This window comes from Lontra canadensis, unplaced genomic scaffold (assembly GCF_010015895.1).
Source record: "Lontra canadensis isolate GAN:19392208 unplaced genomic scaffold, GSC_riverotter_1.0 scaffold5, whole genome shotgun sequence".
Taxonomy (NCBI): Eukaryota; Metazoa; Chordata; class Mammalia; order Carnivora; family Mustelidae; genus Lontra; species Lontra canadensis.
The window spans coordinates 30,977,320-30,992,247 of NW_022630999.1; the positions used below are offsets into that span (position 1 = coordinate 30,977,320).

At 37.3% G+C, this 14,928-nt stretch overlaps 1 protein-coding gene across 8 annotated transcripts in view; it reads left to right on the forward strand.

Moving 5' to 3' along the window:
* Positions 1 to 14,928, forward strand: part of TENM2 (teneurin transmembrane protein 2) — a 1,216,596-nt gene that overhangs the window by 173,241 nt on the left and 1,028,427 nt on the right. The gene's annotated exons all lie outside the window — the stretch shown is intronic.

Below are 14,928 nucleotides of genomic sequence, written 5' to 3' on the forward strand. Positions count from 1 at the left end.
GTCAATAAATCCCTGTTGACTCTCTTTACATTCAGCATCTCCAAATAAAAGAGAAAGACACCATGTCCTTCCAGGCATCACACATGCTATGGCTTTTTCTCATGCTCCATTTAGATGCCTAATAGTTAAGCTGGTGTAGTGTGTGGGACTCAATTTCGAAACATTGGCAGAGGCACTTGTATACAACATTTGCTACTTTTTGTTGAGGAAATAATCACATTGGAAAAGCAAGACAATATACATGCTCTCAAGCTGTTCTGATTTCTTCTACTTATTTATGTACCGTGACCGCTTATTTTTATTTATTTATTTATTCCAAGGAAACTTACATGGAATGGGGTGGAAATTTTATTATGAAGTTTATTCACTTTTAAGAATAAGTGAATAAGTGAAATCTTGGCGACAGCATAACTCAACTTCAAATATCATTATGATAATAATTTTGTGCACATTTGCATGCATGTGGTTCAGACCTGCTTGCGAATTTGTCTAGAGGTTTGTTGTAGGAAAGACTTTATGTAACAGTAATGTGAAAGCTAATAGGAAGGAGTTTCTTGCTTCTCAAACTGGGAATTATATTTCAGTTTCAGTTTTATGGGTCCAAAATAGGGGTACGGCTTTAATACAGGCCCAGAAGTTTTTCTGCTGTTTATACAGTGTTTAACTGAAATCTCTCAAGCATTGTTCATGTTAAGGATATGTGTGTTAGACATTTCTAGAGATGTCTGAAAAAGTACCAGCACTAATAATGTGTCCTAGTTACCAGAGATTAGTTTGCCTTCTCTTGGGAATATTTAGTGACTTGGACTACATTGGAGTGTAATTATTTTAAATGATCTGGACATCACAACAGATGCATACATAGATGTATTCCTTTTCTGCAATATATATATATATTTTTTTAACACATCAAAATTGGGATCAATTTGACTCTAAGAATGAAGATAGAAGAGTTTTCTTTTTTGTGTTTATTAGACATTTATTAAATAATGAAATAAATGTTCAATCCTCTTTCCCAATTTGTAAAAGACCTTAATTTTTTTTTGTTGAAATTAGTGCAATTATCAGACTTTACAGTAATTTATCACTTTTCCTCATATTCATCTTTTCATCTTTTCCGTTTTACATTCTTAGTTTGTACTTTTAACTTTATAATATCACCAAATAGTGTTTCTGCCACTGCTATAGAAACTGTAACAAATTCAGTCCAACGTGAAATCAATAAAAGCTGCTTTCATCTCAGTGAAATACAAGGGCAAGGTCTCTTTGTGCATGAAATGAGACTGAGTGCTGAATTTCTTCTGGAGATGAATATTTCTGTTTATATTGTCCAGACCGGCGTATCCTGCCAATAATCAATTGATCTAAAGCTAAATGATAAAGATGACAAATGGATCTGTTCTTGTGTCTACATGTTGAAGAATAGGGCCTTTGTTTGTATGTGAAAATTATACTTACTGAAGTGAAATAAGCCAGTGACAGATTTTTGTTTGGAACATATATTTAAAAACATGTGAGCATTTTCCATGTGCTGAAAATATTTGTACTTTTGTACTTTACTGGTGGGTCATGAACCACACAGGTAATTATAGAATTTACCACACCTCTCCATTGCCTTGTTAAGTCATGCAGTTTGGTATGAATCTGGACATGTGAATGAAGGAAATTGGTGTGAAATCACAAAGATTGCTGATATTTTTATTACTAAAAAATACAAATAAAATATAACAATAAAGCATAGTTGGGAAATTATCTCAGCAGATAGTAAAAATGTTTCCCTCTGATAAACCAATGAGAAAATCAGATAATGTCTTCCAGAAAAAATACCAGATTCTTGAACTAAAATACGAAATTTTCTTTAGGACCAAAATGCTTGCAGATTCAAATCCAAAATCATGTTCAAACTAGTCCTATGTTACCTTTTTTTCATTGTGTTATTTACTAGTTGTGTGACTTTGTACAAGTTACTTAACTTCTCATTTCCTGAACTGCATTATTCGTAAAATGGGGGAAAATTAGAATCTAATTTGTATTTTGCCTTTAGGGACAAATGAAATATGACATATAAAGTAATTAGAAGAGTTTTGGGCACATAGAAGGTACCAAATAGATATAAGTACTTCTATTAAATATTCCAATCCTGTTTGTCTTATAAAAGCGTAAAAGTCATGCATATTTGCCTTGTAATCTTTCATAGTTTCTTACTAGAGGAACCTAATTATATCATAACCACATTGGTAGTAAAGCTTTTGTCATATTCTTTGGTACTGCTAATGAAGTGGTCAAGATATAACTAGTAATGTGACAGGGTCCATTTTGTGGCTCCAATATTAAGGATTCACTGAAATATACATAGATTTTGCTCTGTCAAGAAGACCACTGCAAAGAAAATGAAACAAGAATGTTTAATTATTTTGAGACCTGCCCTGTTAGGACATGCTATAATATTGTTATGCTTTATAGAGCCAAATTTTCCAAACTATGATCTAAGGTATATTATGTCCAAATATAATAAGAGGAAGCCCCACCCCCCCACCCCAAGAGTTCCACAGTCAAATAATGTTGAGAAAGTAGATTAAACAAGCAAGCGCCTGTGATTCAAGGATTCTCTGAACCTTTTAAGGTACCAGTGTGCCCTGAGATAATTCAAGAAGGGGAGGTAATAGGTTTCAGACTTGCCCTGAAGCTTTTTTTGAAGGGAACCCGTAGAGCATCTTGCGCTTAATATAATGAACAAAAGGATTTGGGAAGTGCTGCTCTGAATCCGTGACCATGACCCGAGGCACAATCCTGGGCTTCACCAGTGATTCCGCAGTGCCTTGACAGTGTTCTGCACTATGAGGTTTCCTCAATTAAGTATTAGAATTTTAGAATGATTTAGAAAAAATAAAATAAAAACCAACTCAAGGATATCTCTGTAACGCTGTCACTGTTACTAATTTACATCTCAGTACAGCTACCCCTTGAGTGAAAAGCAGGAAGCTAGGGGAAACTAACAGGGATTTTGCTGCACTTCTGTGGTCATGCAGCATGTGTGGAAAATGACAGTATGCCTGAGCAGCACTGGACTTCTCAGGTTCTTTCCTTTCGAAATGATTCCCTGGGCCCAGCATTTTACTAACTGCTTCTGTTGTCACTCTTGCGTTGTCTGGGTATAGCTCTAGCAAAGCACTTTAATTTTATGACTTTCAGCTGTCTTGTTAGTGCGCAAATGAAGTGATGGGACAAGTGGGTTTTGTCTAGTTGCTAAGGAATAAAAATAACAAGTGCCTTTATTACTTTGCTGACAATCTATTTATACATTTCTGAAGGAGGTGCCTGCAGAGAAAAATATGCATATGTTTTGGACATACCTGAGATTTCTCAAAGAAGATGATTTATTGATAGCCTCTGCTCTACACTACTTAGGTGACATGCACAGATATTGCTCCTACACTTAAGGTAAGCTTCAGGCCTGGTGGTTTGATGGCCATTAGAGAAATGACATCTGGCAAAGGCTGTTCCATTCACCCCTCTTTTGGTGTTATACATACTGAATGGCATGTGGGATTTCCAAATATCGTACGTAGTGTTGTCTCACTTCCACCACACAGAACGGAAAAAGAGAAAAGAGGCAAACCTTTATTTTCTTCTTCTTCTTCTTCTTCTTTTTTTTTTTTTTTTTGTAACATTTGCCCTAACCAGTGGTTATTCTCTAATGGAAGTTAACCCATGAAGTTTTTCCCATGGAAGCTGTGAGAGTTTTCTTGGTTTTCGTTTGTTACCATTCCTCCTCACACCTAGCTCTTCTTGATTTTCAAGTCAGAGAGCAGCCCTTCCGTGACGGGTATATCCAAATATCACACTACATTGTCAAAGGTTGCAGCCTCGTCCTGTGGGGAAGTAGCTTCAGAAGAGCATTGTGGGGACTGATATGCCAATGAACACTTCCAGTTAGATCTCTCTCATATGCTGAGAGACTCAGAGTGCAAAATATGCTTTAGTGGCTACATACAGTAAAATGACTCTTAAAAATTCCGTGGTCTATGAATATTTTCAGTAGAAATGGCTAGACTGAACCCCTGTTGGTGTCTTTGAAATATTTAAGTTGTATATTTGTTGTATTTTAAAGGGGGTTAAAACTGAAGGGAAAAGAAATGATAAAATAGGGTAATCTGTTGTTTATATATGAGTACTGTATTATTTCTAACTTCTGAAAATCCACATTTTTTTTCTGAGCTAAGCATTGCCATTTGTTTTCATGCAGATGTGATTCGTAATATCCCAGCATTCTGAGTTAATAAAGCAGTTTTGTGGACTGGCATACTGTTGATGCTGTGATAATTTGGCACTCTGTTACAGTAGGAAAAATGTCTTGTACGGTAGCCCCAGTAGTTCCATTTACCTTGTACAAAGAATGCCTTCCATCCTACTATTGTTCTCTCATGTTTTGGTTTCAAAGGCCCCTCTTTGTTGAATAGAGAAAGATACCATATGTTCCAAAACAGAGTAAGTTAAAGTGAAAGGAGGGTGGTTTGTTTATTGATAAGCCCCTCATTTAGAGTGAGTTCCGTTACCTGCTTAGCAGGTAACAATTTACATTTTCATAGAGTACTCAAATATGAAATATCCCAATTTCTATCAAATTATTATTATATCATGAGAAGATGAAAACAATTTGTGCTCGAATAAGTAAAGATGACATGATCAAAGAACCTGGAAATTTTCCACAAGTGAAAGGTCTTTCACAATCAGTAAGAACTAGACTTGTATGTGTTCCCTTCTGATGTCTGGGGTAGAAAAAGGTAGTGTAGGCAAGTATTTTCATACCTTTACATTGTACATATGTTTATTATATGTGTATGTGTATGTATACACACATATATGAAAGGCTATAGTTAATTACTTATTATAATATTAAAATCTATTAACTATACTATAGAATTACTCCTTAGAAATTAAAATAAGGAATTATAAAATTAATTGTCCATTTTGGGAGGTAAGATTTTTTTATAACCTATCCTAAAGTTTTATCAACAATAATGGTTTTCTATTGCTCATTCAATTTATGCTTTTGTCTTACTGTATCAAGATATGGGGGCAGCTAAGTGACATATACATTAATTAAACTCTGTAATGAAATAACAGTTTAATTAGTGATTTATGATATGCAATCAGAAAGGAGAGAAAAATTCCACACAAAAAATATGATACTGTCATCTCTCTCTCTCTCTCTATTTCTCTCTCTTTTTTTTTTTTTTCCTATTGCAGGACAAATCAAGTAATTTCATGAAACCCAAGTTCTATTTTGTTTTTGACTTTGAAAATTTGTGTCGTGGCCTTGACTGAAAGAACTGACATGTAAAATTTATTATTTTTTTCTCTTAATTTCTTCTTTACTTTCTAATCATTTATTTTAAAGTAAAATGCAGATACAGAACTGAATGAAACAAATATATAACTTAATAAGAAGCAGCACACTTGTAACCACCACTTAAGTCAAGAAAAAGAATTTGGTCAGCCCCCCACCACAGGAACCCTGAGCCTTATACATGACATACCATCACATCATAAATCTCTGGCATTCCTCGAAAGTAACCATTAATCTGACTTTGTACTATCACTTTCTTGCTTTTCTCGGTCACACAGAGATGTCTTCCTAAATGCTATGGTTTAGGTTTGTCTGTTTGGTGACTATGTTTAAGTCTCTTAAATCCACAGTTTCCCCCTGCATCCTTTTATTGCCCTCCCAATTTATTTGTTGAAAAAAGTGGATCATTTATTTATTTTTAAAGCAGTGGTTTTTGACCTCAAAAAGGCAAAGTGGCCAAATGGCCAGTGTAGAGACTTTCTAGGATGTGCTTTGTAGTTATTCTTCGGTTAGTTTCTGGTGTTCCCTCTACCTCATACTCCCCGCATTTCAGTTCTATTCTGATAGTCAAGCACAGTTGAACCCCAAAATTACCATGGTGACACCCTGCACAATGATGGGATTCTGAATTCATAGGGAAGAGTCAGTGTTTTTTCTCCCACTTGTCCCAGGGAAGGAGTGATAGAGTAGAGAAGGCATTCCGTTGCAGTTATTCACAGTGTAGCCCATTTAAAATACAGACATTCTCAAGAGGCTGTAATTCAGAAAGCTGGATGGAATGCACAGTTGGGAGTGGGTAGGTCAATGTAGACATATGGAAGTCTCTAGATGGGTTTGGCTTCATGTCTCAGGAGAGGAATGTGACCAGGAAGCTCCATATTGTCCCTTCTCTGTGCTAATCTCTTGTATAGGTTTTACTCTTTCCTGTGACAGTATGACTTAAGAAATGATACCCTAGTCTTGCAAATGAGGAATCTGAAATCCTTATTGGGCAACAGTCTTCTAACCGATATCCTTGTTTCCATATACAATCTTTTAAAAAAACTTAAATCAGGTGAAACCATTCCAGCATCTTTTGCAGTTAGAGTGAAACCCACACTCCTTCATGTGCATACTGGGCACCTGCACCTAGGTCTGACTCCTGCACATTTCATGACTCTCAAATGCCCCTACTGCTCTCTCACCTTTGCCCCCAGCATTATGTCCCATCCATACTGGTCTTCTCGCTGAACCTTGGATACAAAAAGCTCGTCCAACAAGATGAAGAAAGCTCTAGCTTGGTAGGTTTTATGTTTCATATTTTCTCTCTTGAGGAAAGTCAGCATAGACGTATTCAACACTGGTCTGGAGGCCTTCACATTTGCTTTTTTCTCTTTCTGAAACATTTCAGTGCCACATTTGCTTAGCCAGATCTTACATCTCTTTCAGGACTCAACTTAATTGTCACTTCCTCAGAGAACTTCCCTGCCCACTCAATCTACATTAGCCTTTCCCGGTAATTATTTCCTCCACTTCTTCTTTTTTTTTTTTTTTTTTTTCCTTCCTTTCTGGCCCTTATCAACATTCTAATTATACATGTATTTGTTTAACATCCATCTCTTTTACATGACCCCAAATTACCTCAAGGGTGGGGTATGTCTCTTGTTTACTGTGCTGTTTGTTCCCTGTGCCTAGATAGCTCAGTCCCGTGGCACACCATAGATTCTCAGTAAATATTGGTTGGCATTGAAAACTGAAATAGGTATTAGAGAGGTTAAGTAACCTGTCCAAAGTCACATAGCTAGTCTGTGTCAAGGCTAGAGATTTGAAAACACCGCCTAAAATCCGTGCATTTCAAGCTATAATTGGTTTTTCCAAACTGTGTTCCTTACTAGATGTCTCAAGAAGAAAAAAAAGATCTATGTCCAAATACAATGTGGATATAATTGTTTAAAAATATATATATGTACATATACATGTATATGTACATATATATACATATACATATATATGTACATATATGTGTGTGTATCTATGTTTCTTTCCTGGAGGACATCCAAGAGACTTTAGTATGCAAATATGCATTGTGACTTTCCAAGAAACTGATAAGGTATTCAGCCTTTCTCACTAGGGTTTGGCCGTGATTTACTTATTTCAGTGAAACTAGTATCTTGTGGGACACCAGTATTTAGCAAAAGCCAGGATGGGAATCAATCTATTATACACTATTCCTCCTTAAGAAAGGATAAATATAAATTTCTATTGTAAATTGAGTCTAAATATTCCATTTCTTTTTAAGATTTTATTTGTGTGAGAGAGAGACAGTGAGAGAAAGCATGTGTACATACACAAGTTCAGGGAGGGTGGGAGGGAGGTGGGGAGGAAGAAGCAGACTCCCACTGAGCATAGAGACAGAGGCAGCTGGACCCCTGGCTTGATCCCAGAACCCTGAGATCATGACCTGAGCCAAAATCAAGAGTCAGAGAGTCAGACACTCAACAACTGAGCCCCCTGGGTGCCCCTATAGTATCTTTTTAAAGTTTTTTTGCTTCCTGCCCTCTTCTTCCACTATGAATATTTGGAGAGATTGCTCTTAAGAAAACAAGATTAGAAAGTAGAAATTGAAGTTAGTGAAGTGGCTTGTGATTTGAATTACTGTGGAGAAGATACAGAATGCTGTATTTTAAGAAATAACTGATTAGAAAATAAAAACTAAATAAATTAAGTGGCTGGTAACTTAAAATGATAAGCATTTTTTTCCCCACTTTAGCATGCTATTAAAAATGACTGAGATGATCTTAAATGCTGACTTCCCTTAATGGAGAAAGTATGAAATTACAAAATAACCAATGTAATCACACCTTAATCTCGTTAAATTGAAACACTGTAATCTACATTCAAATTTCACATATGGTCAGTCTTGCAAGAGCTGGGTGTATGAGCCAGAGCACTATTTGGAATTTTAAATAGAGAGTCCTTCATACCTCTCCAAAGTCCATTTTCTTCTGTATGAGAAATATTTCCCTGGGACTGGGGGAGGGAACCCCAAGCCAACAACAAAGCAAGTAATTTTTTTTTCTTTTTTATAATTGAGGGAAGGAAAAAAACGTTTATTTCCAGAACCCCGACACTCATGACCAATTCCATCATAAAGAAAGCAGAGTGCATTTCAGAAAAATGTAGAACTATATGAGGAGGAAAGCAGTTTCAACTATATCTTGCCAGAGCCATATCACAGTCTGTTGATAGACATGATTTTTAAAAATAATAGCTAAAGTGAGGCATTTTCATCCAAAGCTGGCTGAATGTGCCGTCGATTGAATGGGCGTGATATGCTACAAAGCCCTCATCTAGCCGTGGAGCACACACTTAGGAGGAGTTTCAAGAGTAGAGTGCCCAGCGTTTGATTTGAAAAATGGTAGCTGTTGTTTGGTTGGGACTACCAAATGAAAGACACCGGACTTTCTGGTGGCCCTTCTAATGTGAATACACTCACCTGTCAGATACAATGAAATCATACTGGAAATGTACATGAGTTAAATTAAAAAAAAAAAAAAGTTCTGGAAAGAGAAAATGTGAGAATTGCAATAATGAAGGAATAAAGGATAATTCATTTGTGAATTATCTGGACTTCTCTATTCTACCTAGTACTTGTCAGTGTACTAGGTTTTAACACTTCCACTGTAACTTGGAGAGTTACTTTAAATCAGCTCTTCTGCGGGGATTTCTGATCATGGCAACCACAGGCTATGCTGCTATGCTCCCAGCTACAACATTACCAGGAAAATTTGGCGATTTCATTCATTCCAGCTGGCTGTTGCTTCCCAGCAAGTCACTTGCCTCTGGAGTATTTTTCTGTGTCTGCAATAAGACATAACAAAGCTTTTTCGAAGATTTCGGTAAACATAGTCTCCACAGCCAAGTCCTCTGGAGACCTTGGAGGGAAAGAAAGATGAGACAAAGCTAGATCTCCAAATTGTCTGTGAAATGGATGCTCATATCATAACCTTCCTCCTTAGCTTTCTGCCTCCTGAGAACTTTCAGGGGTGCCCTGCCCTTATGTATCCAGCTCCCTTTGCTTTAGTGTGCAAGTGCAATTGCATGAAGAGTGCTAGAAAAAATAAACCCATTTTTCCCCATCAGAAAACTGATGTCCTAGCATGGCAAGGATCCCAGCAAAACATAAGAACCTCTGTCATCTCAGTTGTCACAGGGAGAAGCAGCTACAAAAAGGGGGTCAGAAGATGCCTTCCTCAGTTCAGGAACAGAATCTTGAGTGGCTTTAGTGGAGCCACAGTATTCTTTTTTGTATTCTTTTCTATCAAGTGGGATTGTTGGGACTTCAAATTTTCTTCTAAGAGGACCTCGGAGATTATATTTCTATAATGTACCTTCACTATATTTGTAACTGTAAAAGGCATGTAGCCAAGTATGGAATAATAGACTCAATTTCTGAATTGAATGAATGTGTTCTAATATTCTTGCTATTATGCTCGGAGGCTAAAATATCCTATTGCTTCTGAGCTTACATAAGCTGACCTCATTTACTATGGGAACATTTTAAGTATTTAGGAATAGGAGGGTAAGCACCATAGAAAGACTAATTCAATCTAGATGTAAGAGACTCTTTTTTTTAAGCTTCATTAACTGATAATTATTTGAGTGCAAAACAATGCCCTTACTGTTTGATAAATGAATATTAGCCACATTCCATGCTGATAAAAGTCATGAACAGAACTAGACCCCTTTGCATTTGGGGGAATTTGTTATTTTGATGCTAATGGATTATGTTCATTTTGGGTAGATAGATATCTCAAATGACTCAGCAGGACTGCCTTAAATTAGATTTGTCCATCCATGCTTTGCTTATTAGTATGTCCTGAATATCTTGATACCAGTCTTATATTACAATGTGTGCTTCATAGAATTTATCTATCATGACCTAAAGATTTCTATGATAGGAAAATTTGATCATAAAAATCATTATTTGGAGGGTTTTTATTTGAAAGGGCAGCATTGTGGGGCTCCCCCCCAAAAAAATGTATTCTCAGAATCAGCAATATGAAATAGCTTATTAAAATCTCTTCACAATGTATACTCTTTTGGATCTGTTGAATATTAGCTCTTTGCAGTTATTAGCTTTTTATAATGGAGAGTTGTATTAGTCTGGGTAGGCTAACAGCTGTAATAAATAACCTCCAGATCTCAGTGGCCCCACATCATAAGGGTTTCTTTATTGCTCTTATCACACAGTTCAGTACAGTTTGGTGGTAGCAGGGAATGGAGTGGGGGATGCAAGAGGAATGGACTGTGCCCATCATGAGATTAAGGGACGCAGCCTCTTTCTTTATTGTGGCTTCAGCCCTTTCTAGGTACTTGGGGTATTGTTTATTAAATGGGTGGCTGGGAAAAAGAAGTGAGGATTATAAATGGGAGGTTTCTTTAACTTTCCCAGCTTGGGAATGGTGGCCTCATTTCCATTCAGTTCCCATTGGCTGGATCTCTGCCATGGGCTTCAGGAGAGGAAGAGCATGTGGTCCAGCTAAGTGACCACCAAGAAGAGAGAACAAACATACTAATGAATGATAATGTTTCTTCCACAAGTCCTAGACACCAGATTGAAGTCAGTTAAAGATCAGTTTGGTGAATACAATGTGTGAAAGCCTTGCACTGGGCCTAACAGAAGTTTTTTGTTGTTATTTTCCTGCCATGTTAGTGAAGAGACTAAGAGAAAGTGTGGAAATAATCAGACTGTTAATGAAAGGTAGATTATGGCTTTGCATCCAGAGGGGTATGAATACAGTTTAAGCGAGATTAGGGGAGGGGACATTCTAACTACTAGGAAGAACTGGGACATTTTCCTACCATGGGACTGGCATTGGGCTATAAGTACCAGAACTCCAGCTGCCTCCACATTTTGTTGCTACAAAATCCTGAATGAAATTTCCGAACCTCTCTTTTCTCATCTGTAAAGGAAGCATCATAATGCCTACCTGTTTCACGTTATGAAAATGAAGTTTGTATTAAGCAGTGAATGGAGAAATATTTTATAAATGGTCATTCAGATATCAAATTAAAGCTGTTGCTATTATTGTTATTATTCTAATTCCATGGTACAGGTTGAGACTTATGTCTACAAAACACTGTTTGACACACACAAACACGCATACATATACTTTTATATAGAAGGGGAAGAATTAGATTCCCACCCCCCCGGCCCTCAAAATGAAGCTGTCAGTAGACACCTGGATATTTGGTAATTTTTGCATCTGTACAAATTTTGTAACCTGTCCTTGGAAAGTACCATCAGTTATCTTTGTTTGTTAAGGTAGGCTGGGCATGAAAATCTGTCCTTTCTGCCTCAAAATATTGTTAAGAGCTTCAGGCAAAATTAAGTTTGTGATTGTGTTCTTTAAACTGTAAAGAAATATGTATATGGAAGGGAGGTTTATTATTTTGATTGTTTAAGTTCCAAATCTTTTTCTAGTTAATTTGAGTCATCTGTATGAAAAGTTATTTCAGTCAAACTATTGTATAAACTTTTTGTCAAAATGTAGTATGCTTTAAAAAACACATTAAAGCAGCCAATGTAGAGGAGGCATTCAATATCTACATTATTTCTGTTAACCTTCTTACTACTGATCATGAAATACCCAAGTAGCCTGTTCTCAGTGATATTATAGTGTTCCTCTCTAATAATTTTCCACTTTTCTGGAGGTGCAGGGCATAGGGAGTTGGAGTCAGGGAGTAGACATTTCTCAGTAATCTGGAAACTAGAGTGGCTGGTCCCCAGAGCCTAGGATTAGTAGAGACATGTGTTTAAAATCATGGACCAGGGTCTAGATTAATCAAAGCCAGGTCATGGATCTGGCCTAAAATTTCTATAATTGGCAAGACCAAACCTTCCTTACCATATCTTCATTTTCTGCCTTTGGCCACCTGGATGGCTATTTAAGACAAATTCTTGACTGACAAGTTGTCTAAGTTAACATTTGGGAGGTAGAATGGTAATTCTTTAGCTGGTTTTATTGACTCAGAGCTGGGAAAATACTATCCTTTTGTTGTTGTTGTTTGAATCAGCAAGTTCTGCCTCCAAATTCTGACAAAATGTGGTGCTTTCAATTCTTAGGACTAGGGAAAACATCACCTGTTAAAATTAGATGATCTTTTTAATGATAACTTTCAGATGTACATAAATTTTTTCTGGTCAGTTCCTATGATCCCACTCCTTAGGTCTCTGTCTGTTTTGTTTTTTTTTTCTAAACTCAAATGTAATCATGGAATCAAGTTCAGACACCCTGTGGTAGCCAACCTCTCTTGATCACTCTCCTATCTTAAACTCCGCTCTGAATCATTCTTTGTGACAATTACCCAGATTCCCAGGCTTCGGACATCCTTCACTCTCTGTTAGAAATATCTTTTCCCTTCTAAGCCACCTGGAGAATGGCTACTTATTCTTCACACCTCAGTTAAAAATTCCTTTCTCTGGAAGACATGACAGAACGCACCAGGCAGAATGAAGGCTTTTTTATGTGCGATCGCGTAGCACCGTGTATATAGGACTGTTCCTATATACAGCCAACATGTTGTGACTGCTCACTTCTTGGTCTCCCTCAAGCAGACTGTGAGCTCTTTAAAGACTGAGATCATATTTTATTTTTGCATCTTTAAAGCCTACCACCTGGCCTGGCACTTTGTAGGTATTTGGTAAACAATGAATGAATGTCCCTATTAACAGGATCAGGGGAATCGTAAGATCAAGGGACTGGTATATGTGCCTCCTCTGAAAAAAGTTAAGAATTACAAATTTAGGTCCACACCTTGAGTATAGTAGAAAAGAAATACGTGCTAATTGCAGAGGGAGGGCAGCTAAGCATGTGGCTGCTTTGGGTATTTACTCATCAGACCAGACTGAAGCAGCCTTAATCAGGGAAAATCAATCTGCCTGTTTTTCAGTGTAAGCATAAACATGCTGACAGGGGCTGCCATATAGGTGTTCTGAAAAATCTTACATCAACCCTCGAGTTAGTTGTAGCTTCATTTACTTTCTCTGTATAAGTCTGAATTGTTTGCACTTATCTAGAACAGACAATTTATCTTCTTCAAGCAGTGTTTCGTATCATCTCATGGCTGAGGTCAAACATCTCTTCATTTATATAATACGGTCCACACTCTGCTGACATCTGAACTCGTCTTCAGTTTGCATTGACCCCTCTCTGTATTTGCCAGCTGTCTTTGCTAAAACTGTCCACCACACGTCTTTCTCCATATTCTTTCTCTCTCTCTCTCTCTCTTTTTTTTTTTTTGGAAAGTCCATCTCTCTTCTTTAAGACTGCCTGAAGTTTCATTCTGGAAAATTGTAGTACAAGTCTCCAGTACAAGTCTTCATCTCCTGAATTTTCTTCTGCACTCAAATAATCACCTGCTTACTTCTGATATGTTTTGAATATTTTTTAAAAACTTATGGTTAACAGAATCAAACCTTAGATTTTTCATGAGCTTTTGTGCTTTGTTTTCCTAGCTTTATTTTAAGGTTAATGATAGAAAGAACTTCAGTTCTTTGCATTCAGTTGTACCAGCTACCGTAAGACCTTGGTCATAGTAAGTGTGCTATAAATGTTTGTTGATATTGAAAATGATGCCTGTGTTTAATCATAACATTAAATTAAACTTTGGAATGGAAGTGTCTGTGCAGTGAGATATGGTGCTTTCTTTGGAGTCAGAAGAATTGAGTTTAAATTGCAGTTCTCTTCTCCTGTTGGCAGTGTAAACCAGGGCAATCTACACCGACTCTTTATGCCTTAATTTTCTCTTCTGTAAAATAGGGTGATAGTAGTTGTAGAAAGGAAAATATGGACATAAAATCACATCATGGTTATACTTCATGGTAAGTGTCCATTAAATATGAGCTAGTATTGGGGCACTTCTGTGACTTAGTCAGTTGAGCGTCTGGTTCCTGATTTGGCCTCAAGTCATGATCTCAGAGTCCTGGGACTGAGTCCTGTGATAGAGTCCTGCCTCTGGCTCCATGCTCCACAGGGAGTCTCCTTATCTCCCTCTCTCTCTGTCCCTGCCCTAACTTGCACTCTCTCTCTCTCTCTCTCTAAAGTAAATAAATAAATCTTAAAAAAAAAATGAGCTAGTATTAGAATGATACTATATCTTGTAGACACTGAGATCAGCCTGCCAGCATTCACATTCCAGCTCTGTCACTTACGTCTCTTACCCTGGGCAAATCACATTAACCCCATGAGCTTCTGTTTCTCTGTCTCTGTAAAATGAAAAGGGTAGGAGTACTCTGTTCACTTGGTCATTTAGAATAATAAGTCAGACTACATGTAATATACTCAGCACAGTGCATAGACCATATTAAAGAGTCAATAAATATTAGCTGTTGTTCACAGTAGAAGCTGGGCTAATTAAAAAATTCACTTTCCCAGGGGCACCTGGGTGGTGCAGTTCATTAAGCGGCCAACTCTTGGTTTTGGCTCAGGTCCAGATCTCAGGGTTGTAGAATGGAGCCCCAGGTCCGGCTCTATGCTCAGTGCGGAGTCTGCTTGAGGTTCTCTCTCCCTCTGCCCCTCCCACTTGTGCACACG